This window comes from Bufo bufo, chromosome 11 (assembly GCF_905171765.1).
Source record: "Bufo bufo chromosome 11, aBufBuf1.1, whole genome shotgun sequence".
NCBI classification, from domain to species: domain Eukaryota; kingdom Metazoa; phylum Chordata; class Amphibia; order Anura; family Bufonidae; genus Bufo; species Bufo bufo.
The window spans coordinates 19,157,779-19,179,818 of record NC_053399.1 but is presented as its reverse complement, the minus strand read 5'-3'; the positions used below and the strand labels follow the sequence as shown (position 1 = coordinate 19,179,818).

The 22,040-nt window shown below is 43.1% G+C and overlaps 1 protein-coding gene and 1 pseudogene across 2 annotated transcripts in view; both read right to left on the bottom strand.

Moving 5' to 3' along the window:
• The window catches only part of LOC120982616 (serine protease inhibitor A3L-like), a 30,021-nt gene extending 16,168 nt beyond the window's left edge, over positions 1–13,853 (bottom strand). Inside the window, exon 1 of one of the 2 annotated variants that reach the window (XM_040412895.1) lies at positions 13,742–13,853. The gene's annotated coding sequence lies outside the window, so the exon portion shown is untranslated. The remainder of the gene's footprint in view (positions 1–13,741) is intronic. The other variant, XM_040412893.1, reaches the window with a different exon arrangement.
• A 1,572-nt stretch (positions 13,854–15,425) lies between these two features.
• Positions 15,426–21,697, bottom strand: LOC120982615 (annotated as a pseudogene).
• Between the last annotated feature and the right edge of the window lie 343 nt (positions 21,698–22,040).

Genomic DNA, 22,040 nt, shown 5'->3' with positions numbered 1-22,040 from the left:
AGCCAATAGAAGCCTGGTCACATGACCCTTATCAGCCAATAGAAGCTTGCAGTCTCCACATACACACAGTTTTATACCAGGTTTCCATAAAAACCCAGCCATTTTTCTTCACTGCTGTAGGTCAACTTTAAAAGGTGCAGGGTGCTGTGGATGACACTGTTAAGGGAGCGGAGTGCCGTGGAAGTCTCAGTTCAGAGGCAGATAGGGTGGCCATTCAGGCCACCCTCAAAAGATGGACTTAAAAACCCCGACCCCAGGTCCCGATAAGCCACGCCCCCTCCCACTCTACAGCAAACGGGGATTGAACAAATTAAGGTATTTCACAAATACAGTTTGTGGTGGCTCTCCCTCCTTTACAGAGTTGGTGAAGGTGCTCTGTGCTGTGTGACTCACCTCGTCACAAAATATGTAAAAGATAAAGGCAAAAAGGCAATACAGGCACTCACCATCTGGGACCAATGGTACAGTAAAAGGTTGCTATTTTTAATAAATATCTAAAAACAAGGTATTGGAGATCAGTATTTCTACAGTATAGGTATGGATAGTACAAATAGACAAAATACATATGTATAAAAGATGGATGAATAAATATAAAAAAAAGTAGTGAGGTAAAAATGTAAAGATATCACTTGTGGAAAAAATATATATAATAAAAGTCTCTTATTTCATTGGTACAAAAATTAATGTCTCTTATTCCATTGATATTGTGCAAAAATGCTGATAAAGTGCGCCAAAAAATAGTGCAAAAGTTAATAAAATTCCAGTGTGAGTTGACACTTGAATAATAAGTTTAAAGCACTTGAATATTAAGTTAGAAGTGTTTAGTAACAATATTTCCAATAGAAAATATCAAGTGTCTATATTTGTAGAAATCACAATGTGACACTTAAAAGGTCAAATATTTCAGACCATCGGAGTCCCTGGTAAAGTGCTGTGAATATCACACTTAGAGGAAAATCTTGTGCCAGCTACACTCTTGAGGGGTGAGATATAAGTATTGTCTCTACTCACAAGAGACTAGTTAGATAAGGCTGTGATCGGGGGCGTCCCACCCGTTCCTCAGCCACTCGCCCGTCCTGCTGTGTCTGCGTTGGTCCTGTGCTTGTGTAGATGGAAGTTTCGTGTAGCTGACCTTGCTACACTGTCGGCGTCTCACGTGATTGTGGGTCGTTCACGTGATCGCCCGGCTTGTCACGTGTTGTTTTAGGTACTTATGTTGAAAATGTTCGTAAGATTCCCATTGTTTGAAACTGTACGTTTCGGTAATCCTTCACTGAGGTCTTCAAACTTTGAGGATGAATAAAGCTGAGTTCTCCTGTAACATTGGAGTGTTCATTTTCGTTGCACCGCGGTAAAAATTCGAATTTGTGGATAGTCCCGAATTCTCTATTGGTTGTCGATAAATACTGTGATGAATTCGTAGTAATCCAAAAAAAAGGGGGGGGGTCCCCTCCAATGACGCCAGACGCGTTTCGAGGTGTACTACCTCTTCCTCAGACTGCAGTCCATCCTGCGTTTATATACCCATGACAAGGGTTTGTTATAAGCTATGGAATGGAATATGGCATGGAATAGTGAATATAAGAATTTGTAAAAACTGTATATGTAGATAAAAACATTGTGTAAACCTGGATTATAAAGGAAAAATCATCAAAATCCATAAAAAATTCTTTAAAATATTGCATGCATTTTTGTAGCGTTTTTGATGCGATTTTTTGGGGTAATGCCTTTTTTTCACAATTGTGTGCTCTATATTATAATAAATGTTCTAGATAGAGGAAAAATTGATAGTACAAATCCTTCATTGTTTAATCTCGATTTCTTACTTTCTGTGTTGTTTTTCCATGAACGTTTCTCATTTTATCTGTTATAAAAATTCGTATGCATTATTTGAATTGTTCGTACGAATATTATACACGTGTTGTCCAATGTAGCTGGCACAAGATTTTCCTCTAAGAGTGATATTCACAGCACTTTACCAGGAACTCAGATGGTCTCAAATATTTGACCTTTTAAGTGTCACATTGCGATTTCTACAAATATAGACACTTGATATTTTCTATTGGAAATATTGTTACCAAACACTTCTAACTTACTATTCAAGTGTCCTACTCACGAAACTTCAGTGTTTTATGGAAGTCACTCAACTCACACTGGGATTATATTAACGTTTGCACTATTTTTTGGCGCACTTTATCTGCATTTTTGCACAATATCAATGGAATAAGAGACATTAGTTTTTGTACCAATGAAATAAGAGACTTTTATTATATATATTTTTTCACAAGTGATATCTTTACATTTTTACCTCACTACTTTTTTCATATTTATTCATCCATCTTTTATACATATATATTTTGTCTATTTGTACTATCCATACCTATACTGTAGAAATACTGATCTCCAATACCTTGTTTTTAGATATTTATTAAAAATAGCAACCTTTTACTGTACCATTGGTCCCAGATGGTGAGTGCCTGTATTGCCTTTTTGCCTTTAAATTAAGGTATTAATCAACTTCTGTCAGCTGCAGGGAGGGGAGGGAGGGTGACTTTCTCTCTGCAGCTCACGCTCAGACAGTACAGTGCTGCCGTCTGAGAGTGAGCTGTTCAAAAGAACATTCCTGTATCTGTCCAGGTCCTGCGCTGGACGGAGGACAGGGATTCTGAAAGCTGGACTGTCCTGCCTAAAACCGGACCTCTGGCCACCCTAGGGGCAGGCTGCTGTGGAGGTTACAGTTAAGGGGACAGTCCGCTATGGAGGTCAGTGTTATGGGGCAGATTGTGCAGCGTACTCAAGTTGTGTGTAATAGAGTTTCTGGGTGTAGTAGTGCAATGACACTAACCTGAGACGGCTGACTCTCTGCATAGGCAGGTGATGATAGAAATTGTTCGTGACGCCAGTGCCAATTAAAAGGTCGCACGCCGTTTGCGGATAGCAGGAATAAATTGAAGAACACGTGGTATTAAAACAGAACTCCAACTTTAGTAGTTTTCATGCAGAGACAATATTGGAATCGCAGTTCCTTGGCATACAGTCGATTTTGCAATACGGTTGATGCAGGCAATTACAGATTTAGCAAGGTGATTACAGAGTGTTGAACACAGGACTTGCAGTACAGGAGCTTGCACTCTATTTCTGTCTGATCCTGGAATATAGCAATTCTTCACCAAAGCCCAATAACCTAGTTCTGGCCTTATATCCTTGGCTATAGCTTTAGAAAGTACCTCCTCTGTTATTTTTAGTACCTCTTGCTTCTCTGCAGTTTGCCTCTGTCTCTCTCTCTCTGCTTCCTTCCTCAGGCTCTTTAGCTAAGATATTCCTGTTTCTGCATATGGGGATTCAGGAGGGAATCTTCTCCTGGACAGCAGGCTTCAGGCCTGGACTTGTCTCTGACATTGTCTAATCTCCAACTGTAGATTACAGACACTAGACTCCGTCTCCTCCTCACTTCCCTGACTGGGCCTTATATAAACTAGGGCTCCCTAGCTCCCTCTAGGGACTAGAAGCTGGAATGACACCCCTAGCAGGCCTGTACATGCAAGTGTCACAGCAACAGGGAAACACATAGCATTGCATTACATGACATTTTATAAAACTGACATATACCAACTTCCCCATAACTAAGGAGGGACGACAGCACACCAAGAGACACTTTGGTAGTGACGGGTATTACAGTCCCCGTACACTACATACCCCACTGCTTTAAGCTGAGTACGACCTCGTACTCCATCATGGGTCGCCCAACTGGAATCTCTACCTGAAATAGAAAATAGAGACATGCAGGCATACATACATGTAATTCATCTGCATTTACATTTACATCAGGTCCAATTGGCAAAGGTGAAGGGTAGTGACAAGGGGCGTCGTTCTCTTCTCTTCAGGATAGTGAATGGAACGGGGGCGCTGACCTGGCACAGCGTAACATTATAACCAGGATAGTCCATGACAATGAATAAGTCCATGATATAACAGCAAAATGGATAAAACAGTATAAAAGTTCTTGGAGGCTCAAAGAACAAACATGAGTCCGTACCCAGGTTATTTTTCTATTAAATCACAGAGGCTCTCACGCGGTGGAGTCCATCTCTGGGCACATTTCCTTTTTAAAAGAGCAAAAATCTCAGAGGCTCAGGTTCTTTTGAGTCTGTCTCCGGGCACGGTTCCTTAGTATGAAGTTGCACAATAAAAGGACAGCAAAGACAAGTGCTGTAAGACCCCTGATCAACCTGAAAAGGGGGTGAAGGGTAAAAGGTGCAACTAAAGGAACAGGCACAACTTGGCGTGGGGTAGCAAAAGCAGGCAGGAGGTCCTGGAAACAAACGTGGCTTTGCTGACTTTGTGATTTCAGTGGTCAACACCTACCACTGAGCCGTGGACAAACTGGCAGCCGCAACAAAGGACCAGAAACATAGGACTCCTGTCCTGGAAGGGTTAACATCAAACTTCTGCAGTGAAATAAATCAAAGGCCTAGCAGGCTGATTTACAGTGGCATATCATAACCACTCGGCTCCGCTGGCAAGTATCGTCTGTAGTATTCTTCTACAGGCGGGTGTGCCCACATAACAGTGTCAGGGGGCAGCTGTAGGGTAAAGGGGCCCCTAATAGGTATTGGCCCCATAGGCCTAGGGGTGAACCCTCTTGTGGACCGTGCCGGTCCTGGCATGATCACTGCAGGGTGCAATGTGCTGGGTACCGCCGCCGCAAGCGGTCCGGTGCGCCGTGTGCAGCAGTTTACAGCAATCGCGGGTCCGGTCTGGGGCACTGACGGAGCGGTGGCAACAGAAGGTGGTCTACGGGTGGTGACAGGCACCCTTACCTCGTCCTTCTTTGGCGGCGTCTGGATCCTGGCAGTCGCGAGCTTGCGCAGCTCCCGCAACTTCTCCTCCAGCCGGATAATCTGCTCACCGATGCTCTCTGTGTCGGAGTCGCTGTCATCTGCTGGCGCCGCCGGCGCAGGTACAGTCACCGATGGCGCGGACTCGGCCTCTGCAGGTTCTGGCGATGTGTCTGGTCTCCGACCCATCCGGATGTTTTTGAAGGTATTTTGAAGTCCTTTTAAATTCTCCAGCTCGTGCAGGGTCTTCTCCCGACGAGGCAGCTCGGGGGAAGGATAGGGGCTCACCCATTTCTCCAACACGGTTGGCTGCCAGAAGACGTTAGGCCCAATGAAGGAGCTCCGCTCCTGGAAGGCGTGATGGGCCGGCTCTGGAGAGCGTTCAGGTTCCCGCTCGCAGCCAGAGTAGTCTTCTTCTTCTTCTGCCTCCCAGTCCTCAGATGTTCGCTTGGGACGGGTCACGGCAGTCGCATAAGGGCCTCGTAGGCTCTCGGCAGGGGTGTACTCCACTTCCTCTCCCTCACGGAGGCTGTGCTGGTAAGAAGGGAGGTAGTCTCTTTTGACAGACCTTCGATTCACATAGAGGTCTCTGCCAGTCAGATAGTCTTGGATGAACCCGTAGCCACGGGATTTGTCAAATGACAGCACCACTCCCTTTCTCCTTTCCAGGCGGGGTTGGGTGTTCGTATGCTTCTCATGTATTGTCTTAGTTAGTTCCTCATAGAAGATCTTGGTCTTTGTATTCCGCTTTATAGCGGCCTCTCGGATCTCCGCCATCAGGGAGGACCATTTGAAAGATGGTTGAAAAAAGTCTCTCCACGAGCCATAATAGGGCTCGGGTTCTTTCCCCCTTGGGCGGCAGGCGGGTTGCTCCGGTCCCGGAGAGTAGGCCGGTGGAGCCTCCTCTGGCTCTACACCAACACTGGACATCTTTGCAATTTCAGGTGCGGACATTGCAGCAACGCTCTGTTCACTTTCCAACATGCTCGATCCTTCTCTGGAGAGCGAAAGGGTGGCGCCAATAAGATCAGCCAGCTCCTCCCATTGCACTGGGAGGCCTCCCCCCAGGTATTCCAGTAAATGGAAGGCGGTGTCCATGCTGGCAGACATGCAAATATCCAGATAAGCAGTGGCGCCTGACCTTGAACTCCTTCCCGCTATTTTCTCAGAAAGGCGCCAATTTTTCCCGCCTTTTCAGGATGAAGGTGACGCAGCAGTAAATTCAGCAAGCCCAGCAGCCATCTTTGGGTATAAACGCTGTCTATTCACTGACAGCAAGCAGGAATGTAAAAAGTCCACAAAACCACACTCCAATGTGGCGATTTTCTTCCTCTTGGTAGCGCAACACTGCACAGCGCTTTTTAGAAGTTTTGGGTACACTTTGGGTACGATTTTCAGTCCACAAAGTCCACTTTCAATAAACAGGTACTTTGTCACTTTGGTCACAGGGCAACTGTATAAGGCACAAAGTTCACGCTTCTTGCACTGGAAAGCGTGCGTATCCTGTTCGTGACGCCAAAAGAGAGGTGCAGCGTACTCAAGTTGTGTGTAATAGAGTTTCTGGGTGTAGTAGTGCAATGACACTAACCTGAGACGGCTGACTCTCTGCATAGGCAGGTGATGATAGAAATTGTTTGTGACGCCAGTGCCAATTAAACGGTGGCACGCCGTTTGCGGATAGTAGGAATAAATTGAAGAACACGTGGTATTAAAACAGAACTCCAACTTTAGTAGTTTTCATGCAGAGACAATATTGGAATCGCAGTTCCTTGGCATACAGTCGATTTTGCAATACGGTTGATGCAGGCAATTACAGATTTAGCAAGGTGATTACAGAGTGTTGAACACAGGACTTGCAGTACAGGAGCTTGCACTCTATTTCTGTCTGATCCTGGAATATAGCAATTCTTCACCAAGGCCCAATAACCTAGTTCTGGCCTTATATCCTTGGCTATAGCTTTAGAAAGTACCTCCTCTGTTATTTTTAGTACCTCTTGCTTCTCTGCAGTTTGCCTCTGTCTCTCTCTCTCTCTGCTTCCTTCCTCAGGCTCTTTAGCTAAGATATTCCTGTTTCTGCATATGGGAATTCAGGAGGGAATCTTCTCCTGGACAGCAGGCTTCCGGCCTGGACTGGTCTCTGACATTGTCTAATCTCCAACTGTAGATTACAGACACTAGACTCCGTCTCCCCTTCACTTCCCTGACTGGGCCTTATATAAACTAGGGCTCTCTAGCTCCCTCTAGCGACTAGAAGCTGGAATGACACCCCTAGCAGGCCTGTACATGCAAGTGTCATAGTAACAGGGAAACACATAGCATTGCATTACATGACATTTTATAAAACTGACATATACCAACTTCCCCATAACTAAGGAGGGACGACAGCACACCAAGAGACACTTTGGTAGTGACGGGTATTACAGTCCCCGTACACTACAATTGCTGTAGAGGCCGCTGTTAACGTGACGGGGTGTTGTGGAAATCACTGTTAAGGAAATGGTGTACTGTGGAGGTCACTAATAAAGGGGTGGCCACTGTGGAGGTCACTGTTAAAGGGGCGGGCTGCTGTGGAGGTCACTGTTAAGGAGGCGGGATGCTGTCGAGGTCACTGTTAAAGGGGTGCGCGAGGTGGAGGTCTCTGTTAAGGGGACAGCCTGCTATGGAGGTTAGTGTTAATGGGGGGGGAGCTGTAGAGGTCACTGTTAAGGGGCGGGCTGTTGTGGAGGTCACAGTTTAAGGGAACAGAGCTCTGTAGAGATCACTGTTAAGGGGGCAGGTTATTGTGGAAATCACTGTTAACGAGACGGGCTACTGTGGAGGTCACTAATAAAGGGGCGGCCGCTGTGGAGGTCACTGTTGAAGGGGAGGGTGCTGTGGATGTTACTGTTAAGGGGGCAGGCAGCTGTGGAGGTCACTGTTGAAGGGACGGGGTACTGTAGATGTCACGGTTATTGTGGATACTGTCGATATCTTTTACCGACACACACAAACATTAAATGAAATAGATGAAATATACCCGTGCAGCGCCGGGTCCTTCTGCTAGTATAACTACTATAATACTACTTCCTATGTACAAGAATATAACTACTATCATACTGCCTCCTATGTACAAGAATATAACTACTATAATACTGCCTCCTATGTACAAGAATAGAACTACTATAATACTGCTCCTATGTACAAGAATATAACTACTATAATACTGCTCCTATGTACAAGAATATAACTACTATAATACTGCTCCTCTGTACATAATTATAACTACTATAATACTGCTCCTATATACAAGAATATAACTACTATAATACTGCTCCTATGTACAAGAATATAACTACTATAATACTGCTCCTATGTACAAGAATATAACTACTATAATACTGCTCCTATGTACAAGAATATAACTACTATAATACTGCTCATATGTACAAGAATATAACTACTATAATACTGCCTCCTATGTACAAGAATATAACTACTATAATACTGCTCCTATGTACAAGAATATATCTGCTATAATACTGCTCCTATGTACATGAATATAACCAGGGCTTTTTTTCTGGCGGAACGCACCGGAACGGCGTTCCGCCACCTTTTGACATCGCAGCCTGCCATGCTCCAGCATCGCAGGCTGCGATGTAATATCAGCGGGGAGGGACTGGGAGGAGGAGCTGGGGGCCGGTGCGTTCACTGTGCTCCGGCCCCCAGCTCCAGTACAGTTATAGAATGTGTAAAATTTGAAATGCTTCTATTCATGAGGCCCCCTCTGTAGTAGAACATTCAATCTATCCATCCTACTCACAGGGCTGTTATCGTAATCCAGACCGGCCGGGCAGACGAGCGGCAGCGTCACTGACTGACGTCACATGCCTGCCCGGCCTACTTTATGAATGAAGCAGGCGGCGCAGGCACGTGACGTCAGTCAGTGACGCTGCCGCTCGTCTGCCCGGCCGGTCTGGATTACGATAACAGCCCTGTGAGTAGGATGGATAGATTGAATGTTCTACTACAGAGGGGGCCTCATGAATAGAATCATTATTAATTTTAATGTACACATTTTATAACTGTACTGGAGCGGCAATGGGGGGGGGGTCTGTGGATGGCAGTGTTATGGGGGGGGTCTGTGGATAGCACTGTTAAGGGGGGGTCTGTGGATGGCACTGTTAAGGGGGGGTCTGTGGATGGCACTGTTATGGGGTGGGGGGTCTGTGGATGGCACTGTTATGGGGTGGGGGGGCTGTGGATGGCACTGTTAAGGGGGGGGTCTGTGGATGGCACTGTTATGGGGTGGGGGGGTGTCTGTGGATGGCACTGTTATGGGGTGGGGGGGTCTGTGGATGGCACTGTTAAGGGAGGTCTGTGGATGGCACTGTTATGGGGTGGGGGGGTCTGTGGATGGCACTGTTAAGGGGGGTCTGTGGATGGTACTGTTATGGGGTGGGGGGGTCTGTGGATGGCACTGTTAAGGGGAGTCTGTGGATGGCACTGTTATGGGGTGGGGGGGTCTGTGGATGGCACTGTTATGGGGTGGGGGGGTCTGTGGATGGCACTGTTATGGGGGTGGGTGTCTGTGGATGGCACTGTTATGGGGTGGGGGGGGTCTGTGGATGGCACTGTTATGGGGTGGGGGGGGTCTGTGGATGGCACTGTTATGGGGTGGGGGGGTCTGTGGATAGCACTGTTAAGGGGGGGGTCTGTGGATGGCACTGTTAAGGGGGGGAGGGTCTGTGGATGGCACTGTTATGGGGTGGGGGGGTCTGTGGATGGCACTGTTATGGGGTGGGGGGGGGGGTCTGTGGATGATACTGTTATGGGGTGGGGGGGTCTGTGGATTGCACTGTTATAGGATGGGGGGTCTGTGGATGGCACTGTTATGGGGTGGGGGGTCTGTGGATTGCACTGTTATAGGATGGGGGGGTCTGTGGATTGCACTGTTATAGGATGGGGGGGTCTGTGGATGGCACTGTTATAGGATGGGGGGGTCTGTGGATGGCACTGTTATAGGATGGGGGATCTGCGGATGCCATCCCCAGATCCCCCATTAACAGTGCCATCCCCAGATCCCCCATTAACAGTGCCATCCCCATCTGGGGGGTTTCTTTGCTGGGCTGGACTTTTATAGTCCCCCCAAATTTTACTTGCATCCATGTTCTCTAAAGGGGCGAATTTATGGGGCGGTCCTAGGGGTGGGTAGGGGCGTGGCCAGGGGAGGAGTCCTGAGTTCCACCACCTTTTCTCTGAGAAAAAAAGCCCTGAATATAACTACTATAATACTGCCTCCTATATACAAGAATATAATTACTATAATACTGCCTCCTATGTACAAGAATATAACTACTATAATACTGCTCCTATGTACAGGAATATAACTACTATAATACTGCTCCTATGTACAAGAATATAACTACTATAATACTGCTCCTATGTACAAGAATATAACTACTATAATACTGCTCCTATGTACAAGAATATAACTACTATAATACTGCTCCTATGTACAAGAATATAACTACTATAATACTGCTCCTATGTACAAGAATATAACTACTATAATACTGCTCCTATGTACAAGAATATAACTACTATAATACTGCTCCTATGTACAGGAATATAACTACTATAATACTGCTCCTATGTACAAGAATATAACTACTATAATACTGCTCCTATGTACAAGAATATAACTACTATAATACTGTCTCCTATGTACAAGAATATAACTACTATAATACTGCTCCTATGTACAAGAATATAACTACTATAATACTGCCTCCTATGTACAAGAATATAACTACTATAATACTGCCTCCTATGTACAAGAATATAACTACTATAATACTGCTCCTATGTACAAGAATATAACTACTATAATACTGCTCCTATGTACAAGAATATAACTACTATAATACTGTCTCCTATGTACAAGAATATAACTACTATAATACTGCTCCTATGTACAAGAATATAACTACTATAATACTGCTCCTATGTACAAGAATATAACTACCATAATACTGCTCCTATGTACAAGAATATAACTACTATAATACTGCTCCTATGTACAAGAATATAACTACTATAATACTGCTCCTATGTACAGGAATATAACCACTATAATACTGCTCCTATGTACAAGAATATAACTACTATAATACTGCTACTATGTACAAGAATATAACTACTATAATACTGCTCCAATGTACAAGAATATAACTACTATAATACTGCTCCTATGTACAAGAATATAACTACTATAATACTGCTCCTATGTACAAGAATATAACTACTATAATACTGTCTCCTATGTACAAGAATATAACTACTATAATACTGCTCCTATGTACAAGAATATAACTACTATAATACTGTCTCCTATGTACAAGAATATAACTACTATAATACTGCTCCTATGTACAAGAATATAACTACTATAATACTGCTCCTATGTACAGGAATATAACTACTATAATACTGCTCCTATGTACAAGAATATAACTACTATAATACTGCTCCTATGTACAAGAATATAACTACTATAATACTGCTCCTATGTACAAGAATATAACTACTATAATACTGCGTCCTATGTACAAGGATATAACTACTATAATACTGCCTCCTATGTACAAGAATATAACTACTATAATACTGCCTCCTATGTACAAGAATATAACTACTATAATACTGCTCCTATGTACAAGAATATAACTACTATAATACTGCTCCTATGTACAAGAATATAACTACTATAATACTGCTCCTATGTACAAGAATATAACTACTATAATACTGCTCCTATGTACAGGAATATAACTACTATAATACTGCTCCTATGTACAAGAATATAACTACCATAATACTGCTCCTATGTACAAGAATATAACTACTATAATACTGCCTCCTATGTACAAGAATATAACTACTATAATACTGCTCCTATGTACAAGAATATAACTACTATAATACTGCTCCTATGTACAAGAATATAACTACTATAATACTGCTCCTATGTACAAGAATATAACTACTATAATACTGCTCCTATGTACAGGAATATAACTACTATAATACTGCTCCTATGTACAAGAATATAACTACTATAATACTGCTCCTATGTACAAGAATATAACTACTATAATACTGTCTCCTATGTACAAGAATATAACTACTATAATACTGCTCCTATGTACAAGAATATAACTACTATAATACTGCCTCCTATGTACAAGAATATAACTACTATAATACTGCCTCCTATGTACAAGAATATAACTACTATAATACTGCTCCTATGTACAAGAATATAACTACTATAATACTGCTCCTATGTACAAGAATATAACTACTATAATACTGTCTCCTATGTACAAGAATATAACTACTATAATACTGCTCCTATGTACAAGAATATAACTACTATAATACTGCTCCTATGTACAAGAATATAACTACCATAATACTGCTCCTATGTACAAGAATATAACTACTATAATACTGCCTCCTATGTACAAGAATATAACTACTATAATACTGCTCCTATGTACAAGAATATAACTACTATAATACTGTCTCCTATGTACAAGAATATAACTACTATAATACTGCTCCTATGTACAAGAATATAACTACTATAATACTGCTCCTATGTACAAGAATATAACTACCATAATACTGCTCCTATGTACAAGAATATAACTACTATAATACTGCCTCCTATGTACAAGAATATAACTACTATAATACTGCTCCTATGTACAAGAATATAACTACTATAATACTGCTCCTATGTACAAGAATATAACTACTATAATACTGCTGCTATATACAAGAATATAACTACTATAATACTGCTCCTATGTACAAGAATATAACTACTATAATACTACTCCTATGTACAAGAATATATATACTATAATACTGCTCCTATGTACAAGAATATAACTACTATAATACTGCCTCCTATGTACAAGAATATAACTACTATAATACTGCTCCTATGTACAAGAATATAACTACTATAATACTGCTCCTATGTACAAGAATATAACTACTATAATACTGCTGCTATATACAAGAATATATATACTATAATACTGCTCCTATGTACAAGAATATAACTACTATAATACTGCCTCCTATGTACAAGAATATAACTACCATAATACTGATCCTATGTACAAGAATATAACTACTATAATACTGCCTCCTATGTACAAGAATATAACTACTATAATACTGCTCCTATGTACAAGAATATAACTACTATAATACTGCTCCTATGTACAAGAATATAACTACTATAATACTGCGTCCTATGTACAAGAATATAACTACCATAATACTGATCCTATGTACAAGAATATAACTACTATAATACTGCTCCTATGTACATGTATAACTACTGTACTTGAATTCTGGTCTATATAAATAGCATGAAGAAACAGGAGGAATTTATGTTTGCCTCCTTAACATTTAAAGAAAAGCAGAAGAGTACAGAAGTCAGTATAGCGATGTATTGAACAGTACAGATGTGATACTAGGAAATGTGAGGTAGTAAATCACTTGTAGCTTTTGAAGTAAATGGGATGGAGGAGCGGTATGACACCTGCTTCCAGCTCCAATGTCAACGTGAGCAGGTAAACAAAGAAGAGAATACAGCGCTCATACGAATGAATGTTGGGGGTGCCGATCTGATATTGATGACCTTCACAGAGCATAGGTTATCAATATTGCATTACTGCATTTGGTTTATATATATTCATATATATTCATTCATAGATATATATATAACGCTTATATTTTATAATAGACTTGCCTATGGTTTTGATATATATATATTCCTACACTCCTCACTCTCTGTTAGAGGTTTAATCAGTCATATTTTCACCAAGATTTCTCTCCATTACCCTCATCTATTACCGACGTCACTGTTTACTTTCAGTTTACCTCACCGCTCCGTTCCCTGCAGTGCGCACGCGCTAGCTGGTCCTCAGCCTGCGCGCTTTTTTCTCTCACACAAGTTTCTGTCAGACACGCTCGGCATTCCTGTCAGATTCACCTTCCAGCTCGGCTCCTCTACAGTTCTTTGCTGCCCCCTAGTGTTATTACTAACAAAATATCCTTTCCACTTATGGTCTTCTATGTATATTTTAGTTTTCCTATATTTTCATTAGTGTTGATCAAATTATTACTTATCTATATTTTTAGATGATATGTTTTAATGATATCAAATGTTTCCTTATTTTCCTTATTAATTGTCTATATACTTTTCCTCTACCATGTCCGCTGAGGATTCTAATAAAATACCTGGGACTCCAGGTTCAATCATTGTGGAGGAAGATTTCCTTCAAGCCATAGTCAATGATACAGTGGCAAATTCTGTACAATGTGCGGTCGATTCCGCCATGTCTTCAGTACAAAATGTTATTGCACAATCTGTGGCCATGGCTATTACTAATGCACAAACCACGCAAACGTCTAAAGACCCTGGTACCCCGTCCGATCAATTTTGGTCTACGGAGGAATCTACTTCCCGTTTAGCGGAAGGTATGAAAAGGGGTAAAGCCTCCCTTAAAAGGCGCTTATTTACCGATCCAAATCCTAAATTTTTTTTAAAATTACATGATAAATGGGATCAGGATACGTCTAAAGCTTTTTCAAAAAGCACAATTACCGCTGCTAAAGCAATCAACATTGAACCCTCCACCCCTGAGGTTGTCAACATGAAGCGGGCTTCTAAGGCTTTGAGAGTTAGGCCAGATTCATATAACTCTTCCCCTTCTGAGTCCTCCTTAGAGGAGTCTGATAATTCTGACATTGACAATATGTCCCTGTATGAGGACGTTTCTGATGAGGGAGACAAAATTTTGGGAGAAGAAGAAAGTTCTTCATCCCTTATCTTAGATGGGTCGGGTGTGCCTTTCTTTGACCCAGGGATGATCAAACATCCTAGGTCAGGAGAATGGGTACCACAACCTCAAGTTTCCGAATTTATTTCTTTATGGCTCAAAAAACCATTAGACAAAACAGTGAGAAATAAACTATGTTCAGAGTGCCCTAGATCCAACCCTTATAAAATATTCTCCATTGATACCAGAAAGACCAGCGTTGTCTGAGAAAACATCTTCTATGCCCAACTTGCCTAATGTTTCTTTAAGGTTGATTGTGCCGGAGACAGAGAATTTAGGGAACTATTACCACACCATACTGTATAAGAAAAAAGAAACAGAATTATAGATTAGGTGCAAAGTGTGGACCCCATGAGATAATGTACGGATACTTCATAAACATCCAATCATGGTGTGATCTGTAATATAATTATCATCCCCTCCTTTGTGATCTAAACTAAGCAATACCCATACATAAGTGTAGTAACAATATTGGTCTTATATGAGGTTTGGTGGTGGAGGAAGGTCTGTAAGTTATATGGTCACTCATTGGGCTACAGTAGAAGCATTTTTTATAGTCCTTCACTACTTTGAAGAAAATGGAAATTATTGGAGGAGGAGATCGTATGAGACATGGACATAACTGTTGCATTCCAACCCCTCCCCCCCATACTCCAAATTATAATATAAAACATAGGGCTGTGATTATAAGAGACATGTATACAAGAGTGAGACAGCAGGGCAAAGTTCATGTTTCTACACCTACAGTAGATATTTCCTTACTTCATGTGCATTAAGTTCTTCCTCTTGTCAATTGCTTCTTTATTATAGATTTGTTCTACTTCGGACATCTTCCCCTGGCATAATGAATAAGGCATCTGCATCTCCTTTGTAGGGTATGGAGACCACGGTGGCTTGATCGTTAAAGGCCACATAGTAATATCCCATTCTGGTCATAAAAAGGCACCTTCACTGTTGTGTTCTCATTCATGTGAAAGGCTCGTTCTTGTGTCCATTTCTCCATAAGTGGTATTTTCCATTTTGCTATGAAGTAAAATTGTTATCCACTGACCACCTAATATACCTCCAGCCACATAATCACTTGTTCTTTTCTGTCCGGTGAATGCATAATTTTTGGGGCCTGTACTCCCGTGGCCTAAAAAAAAAAATTTCTAGACATTTTTGAGAGTTTCTCTTTAAGACGCTCAAAAATGGTCCCTGATTAAAATACATATTTTTTGTGGGAGTTTTTGCCATTGATCCCCCTCTGGTATGTCACTGTCCATGTTGTGGGACTATTTGTGCACTTCTAGTAAGTGTTTGGTGGCTGCAAATATGACTTGAAGGTTTTTCAGGTTCCCCTGTCATTAAAGTGAATAGGGCCCGCCGCGAACTCGAAACGTCCATCACTACACTGCGTGCAGAATTATTAGGCAAATGAGTATTTTGACCACATCATCCTCTTTATGCATGTTGTCTTACTCCAAGCTGTATAGGCTCGAAAGCCTACTACCAATTAAGCATATTAGGTGATGTGCATCTCTGTAATGAGAAGGGGTGTGGTCTAATGACATCAACACCCTATATCAGGTGTGCATATTTATTAGGCAACTTCCTTTCCTTTGGCAAAATGGGTCAAAAGAAGGACTTGACAGGCTCAGAAAAGTCAAAAATAGTGAGATATCTTGCAGAGGGATGCAGCACTCTTAAAATTGCAAAGCTTCTGAAGCGTGATCATCGAACAATCAAGCGTTTCATTCAAAATAGTCAACAGGGTCGCAAGAAGCGTGTGGAAAAACCAAGGCGCAAAATAACTGCCCATGAACTGAGAAAAGTCAAGCGTGCAGCTGCCAAGATGCCACTTGCCACCAGTTTGGCCATATTTCAGAGCTGCAACATCACTGGAGTGCCCAAAAGCACAAGGTGTGCAATACTCAGAGACATGGCCAAGGTAAGAAAGGCTGAAAGACGACCACCACTGAACAAGACACACAAGCTGAAACGTCAAGACTGGGCCAAGAAATATCTCAAGACTGATTTTTCTAAGGTTTTATGGACTGATGAAATGAGAGTGAGTCTTGATGGGCCAGATGGATGGGCCCGTGGCTGGATTGGTAAAGGGCAGAGAGCTCCAGTCCGACTCAGACGCCAGCAAGGTGGAGGTGGAGTACTGGTTTGGGCTGGTATCATCAAAGATGAGCTTGTGGGGCCTTTTCGGGTTGAGGATGGAGTCAAGCTCAACTCCCAGTCCTACTGCCAGTTTCTGGAAGACACCTTCTTCAAGCAGTGGTACAGGAAGAAGTCTGCATCCTTCAAGAAAAACATGATTTTCATGCAGGACAATGCTCCATCACACGCGTCCAAGTACTCCACAGCGTGGCTGGCAAGAAAGGGTATAAAAGAAGAAAATCTAATGACATGGCCTCCTTGTTCACCTGATCTGAACCCCATTGAGAACCTGTGGTCCATCATCAAATGTGAGATTTACAAGGAGGGAAAACAGTACACCTCTCTGAACAGTGTCTGGGAGGCTGTGGTTGCTGCTGCACGCAATGTTGATGGTCAACAGATCAAAACACTGACAGAATCCATGGATGGCAGGCTTTTGAGTGTCCTTGCAAAGAAAGGTGGCTATATTGGTCACTGATTTGTTTTTGTTTTGTTTTTTAATGTCAGAAATGTATATTTGTGAATGTTGAGATGTTATATTGGTTTCACTGGTAAAAATAAATAATTAAAATGGGTATATATTTGTTTTTTGTTAAGTTGCCTAATAATTATGCACAGTAATAGTCACCTGCACACACAGATATCCCCTTAAAATAGCTAAAACTAAAAACAAACTAAAAACTACTTCCACAAATATTCAGCTTTGATATTAATGAGTTTTTTGGGTTCATTGAGAACATGGTTGTTGTTCAATAATAAAATTAATCCTCAAAAATACAACTTGCCTAATAATTCTGCACTCCCTGTATTGCTTGCAAAAAGAATAGAATGGACCAATTGCATGTCTGCTAAGGATATGAGTGGACAGGCTGGAAAATGTTGGCTGTAACTACATGCGCATGTCACTGCTAAGGAATGATAAGCTGCGGGAAGCCATTTTTTTTAAAAAAACTGACTGCTTGATCGACCAGTTTAATGTCTTCTGTAGCTGTCGAGGTCTTTTGTATAAACAATCCCATGGTTGTCTGATCAGCTGCGGTGCTGTTACCGCTGTATAGCTTGGTGAAGACATCTAAAAAGAGGCAAACACTGAATACTCACTCTTCTTGGCACTAAAAGATTGGTCAGCAGGTATCACTAAAATATTGCCAAATCTGCCACAGAATCACAGCGCATAACATGCAGATAACTTTATATTCATTTTTACTGTAGGTCAGTGGAGAACAGGCCCCAAAAATTATGCATTCATTGGACAGAAAAGAACAAGTGATTATGTGGCTGGAGGTATATTAGAAGGTCAGTGGATAACAATTTTACTGTAGGCCACTGGAGTAGAGTCCCCAAAAATTTACCCATTTACCTGACAGAAAAGGCCTTTTATGCTGCTGTATATACATAAGACAAGGACCATTCTTTGTTCTGGGTGGTGGCAGATATTTGTGGGCTGGCATGAGGAAATTCAATTACACGTGGTCGTCACAGGTGTTGAATTTCTCCGAGATCCATGCCTCATTCATTTTTAGAAATGTGAGGTAGTCCGCACTGTTGTGAGCTAGGAGAGTGCGTTTATCGGTCGCGCTCCCCTGCTGCGCTGAAAGTCCTTTCGGACAGGACACTCGACGAGTGGCAAGCCAAGAGTTCCATAGCAAATTGTGCCAGCTCTGGCCACAGGTCAAGCTTGCACACCAAGTAGTCCAGGGGTTCCTCGCTTCTCAGAGCATCCACCTCGGCCGTTAACCCGATGTAGTCAGACACCTGTCGGTCTAGGCGTTCCCTGAGGCTGGATCCGGAGAGCGGCTCTTGATGGGTTGGCTGCAAAAGTGATCTCATATCTGAAGTGACCAACACATCTTCAAACCGCCCTCTTCTTGCAGGCGCGGTAGGATTGGTACCCACACCTGTTTCGCTGTGTGTGGAAATTCCTGTGATGCTGGTAACATGTCCGCCATTTTGTGTTTTTACCGGGGGTCTAAGTATGTTGCCACCCAGTACTGGTCCTTGCCCTTTATGCTTTTTATACGGGGGTCCCTCTTCAAACACTGGAACATGGATTTGCACTAAATTGGAAGCGGTGGAGCGCCCTGGCTCTTGCTCATCGCCCAGGAGAATGTTGTCCTCGGTCTCCTCCCCCCAGCCACAGACAACACCAGGGATCCCCGAAAAGTTTAAACCCTGCTCTTCTTGCTCCTCCTCCTCCTCCCATCAGCCACCATCCTCCTTTGACTCCTCTTCAGACGCCTGCTGACTTGTCTCAGAGGGAGTAGCCCCCCTGGGAATTCATCCAGCATTGTGACTTCATCATCCAGCTTCTGCTCCTCGACAGCTTGATCAATGACACGACGCAATGCACGCTCCAGAAAGAAGGCGTAAGGTACGATGTCACTGATGGCGCCCTGGCTGCAACTGACCAGTTTGGTGATCTCATCAAATGGCCGCAGAAGTCTGCATGCGTCGCGCATGAGCAGCCACTGGAGCGGTGAAAAGAAACAAAGCTCCCAGAACCTGTCCTGCTGCACATTACTGCTGGAGCACCCTATCAAGCATATACAAGGTGGAGTTCCAGCGCGTCGGGCTGTCACAAATCAGATGTCTGACGGGCAGGTGGTGTCGCTGCTGAACATCAGCAAGGCGAGCCATGGCCGTGTAAGATCTTCTAAAATGGCCAGAGATTTTTATGGCCTGCTGCAAGATGTCCTGGACCCCGGGGTATTTGGCAACGAATCGCTGTACGACTAAGTTCAGGATGTGTGCCATGCACGGCACGTGTGTCATTTTGCCCTGTTTCAGCATGCTCAGCAGATTGGCACCGTTGTCGCACACCACTTTACCAACTGTCAAATTGAGCAGGGTTAGCCACTGATCGGCCTGTGACCGCAAAGCTGAAAGCAGTGCAGGATCGGTGTGGCTCTTGGCTTCCAGGCACAACAGCCACAGCACAGCATGGCAACGTCTCACCTGGCACGTCGAAAAGGTTCTGAGGAGCATGTGGGATGCAGCGGAAGCGGCGGTAGCAGTGAATAAGGAGGAGTCAGCCGAGGAGGAGACGGAGGATGTAATAGGAGGAGGAGAAGAAAAGGCAGGCCTGCATGCAATACGTGGCAGTAACATCCAATCCACACAGGTGGCACGGGTTACATGCTTGACGGCCGTCAGAAGGTTCACCCAGTGGGCAGTAAAAGTTATGTACCTTTCCTGCCCGTGTTTGCTAGACCATGTGTCTGTGGTCAGATGTATCTTGGCACCGACACTGTGTGCCAGAGATATATTCACTTGCCGCTTAACGTGGCCATATAGCTCTGGGATGCCCTTCTGGGAGAAATATTTCCTTCCAGGGACCTTCTATTGCAGTGTGCCAATGGCCACAAATTTTCTAAAGGCCTCCGAAGCCACCAGTTTATATGGCAGTAGTTGGCGGGCTAGCAGTTCCGACAAGCCAGCGGTCAGCCGTTGGGCAAGAGGGTTATCCGGCGTCATCAACTTTTTACGCTCGAACATTTGGGCCACGGAAGCCTGCCTTCTGCCAGATGAATGCGACGACGGCAGGGTGGAAGGTGGAGTGGAGGACAAAAGGGAGGAGAGAGGAGAAGGAGAAGAGGCAGGACATGGAGCGCCGGGAGTGCCAACATGCCAAAACAGCAACATGTTGCTACCGGCAACAGCAGGCGTGGCAACAGTGTCACGGCGTACACCATAGGCCGTGACAACAAAGCAACCTTTACCTACACTGGAAAAACACAGAATGTAAAATGGCTGCCAGATCGGGTTCTGTTATAGGGTGGGGGGGTGTCCATGCGCTGAAATAGCCCAATTGTCTGTCCTGTCCCACCTGATGAATTTGTCATGGGTCAAAGTTCGGCGCAATCCAAAAGAATATGGTGCATGTGAACATCTCCATATGTTCGGCAAATCGCGAACGAGCAAAGTTCGCCGCAAAACGACCGCCAGGTGAACCGCAAGGCCATCTATAGCAAGCAACTGTGATCCAAAATTACCAAAATCAGCCATTTCAGATGACTTTTATCTCATTTATAAGGGCAACTTCTGCAAAAAATATAAGGACACATAGCACTAATTTGGGTTACCCTGTGCTATACATTATAAAGCAATAGTTTACCTTTGAAATAAATGTAGTTGATGAGGACAAGAATGGTATCCTGGTCCACACTGTTCAGCAGCTCAGCGATCTTGCCATGGGTCTTCTTCTCCACATATCTGTTAATCTCATTCTTTGCTTCTTCTGTGTTTTTAAAATCAGTAGAAAACGCCTCTGAGTGGTAGAGCTTCTTGGCTTCATCTAAGAACGTCTGGAGAATTTTGTGTTCCTTGGAAATTAAGAGTGTTCCCACCGCTGAGTTGGACCTCCCGGTCTACATCATTCAGAAGAACCAGAAGACTATGGAAACCTTCATAAATCTATAGTTCTGAGATCTCAGAGTTGTTTAAATGGAGTCCTTCCATGATCTGTGAGCATGTCTGAACTCTAGCACCGAGGAACAGGAAAGCAAGTGCAGTAGAAATACTGACAGGGGAGAAGACAATGTTCTCAGAAGGATGATCTAGAGCTGATCTGCCGAAACAGGTCAACGGAGAATTTGGAATTGTAATCAGCTATCTTGTGGTAGGGCAAGGCTCATTATGCTGATGATGTTCCCCTTTCCTGTGATTATCATCTTTGTGATCATGGGGGTCATGGTCATCTTTGTCTTTATGGTGTACATTCTTGTCTTGATTATGGTGACCCTCATGATGGTCAGCAAAGACCAATGTACAAAGAAAAGCTACTCTGAGAAGCAGAAGTATCCTCATTTTTCTGAAAGACAAAGAAGGCATCCTTCAATAAAATAATGTAATAACTATGTTGTCTACTGTGTATACTTTGAGTAAAACTCTGTATAAATCGCATGCATTAGTTATGGTTACATTTAGCTGCCTTGCCATTGTGTGCTAAAACACCTTCTTCTTCTAGTTGTGCCACCCAATGCTGAATTGAAAAGTTACCTAAGGTTGGATATGTTGGGAATAATAAAGGTTGCTAAAGGTAAGTTAATTAGTAGATGTACAGCGATAAGCAAGACAGAAACTCGAATGTTCAATGGTGGAAGCTAAGCACATTCATGCTGATAGTATAATGCACCCCTAGGGATAGAAG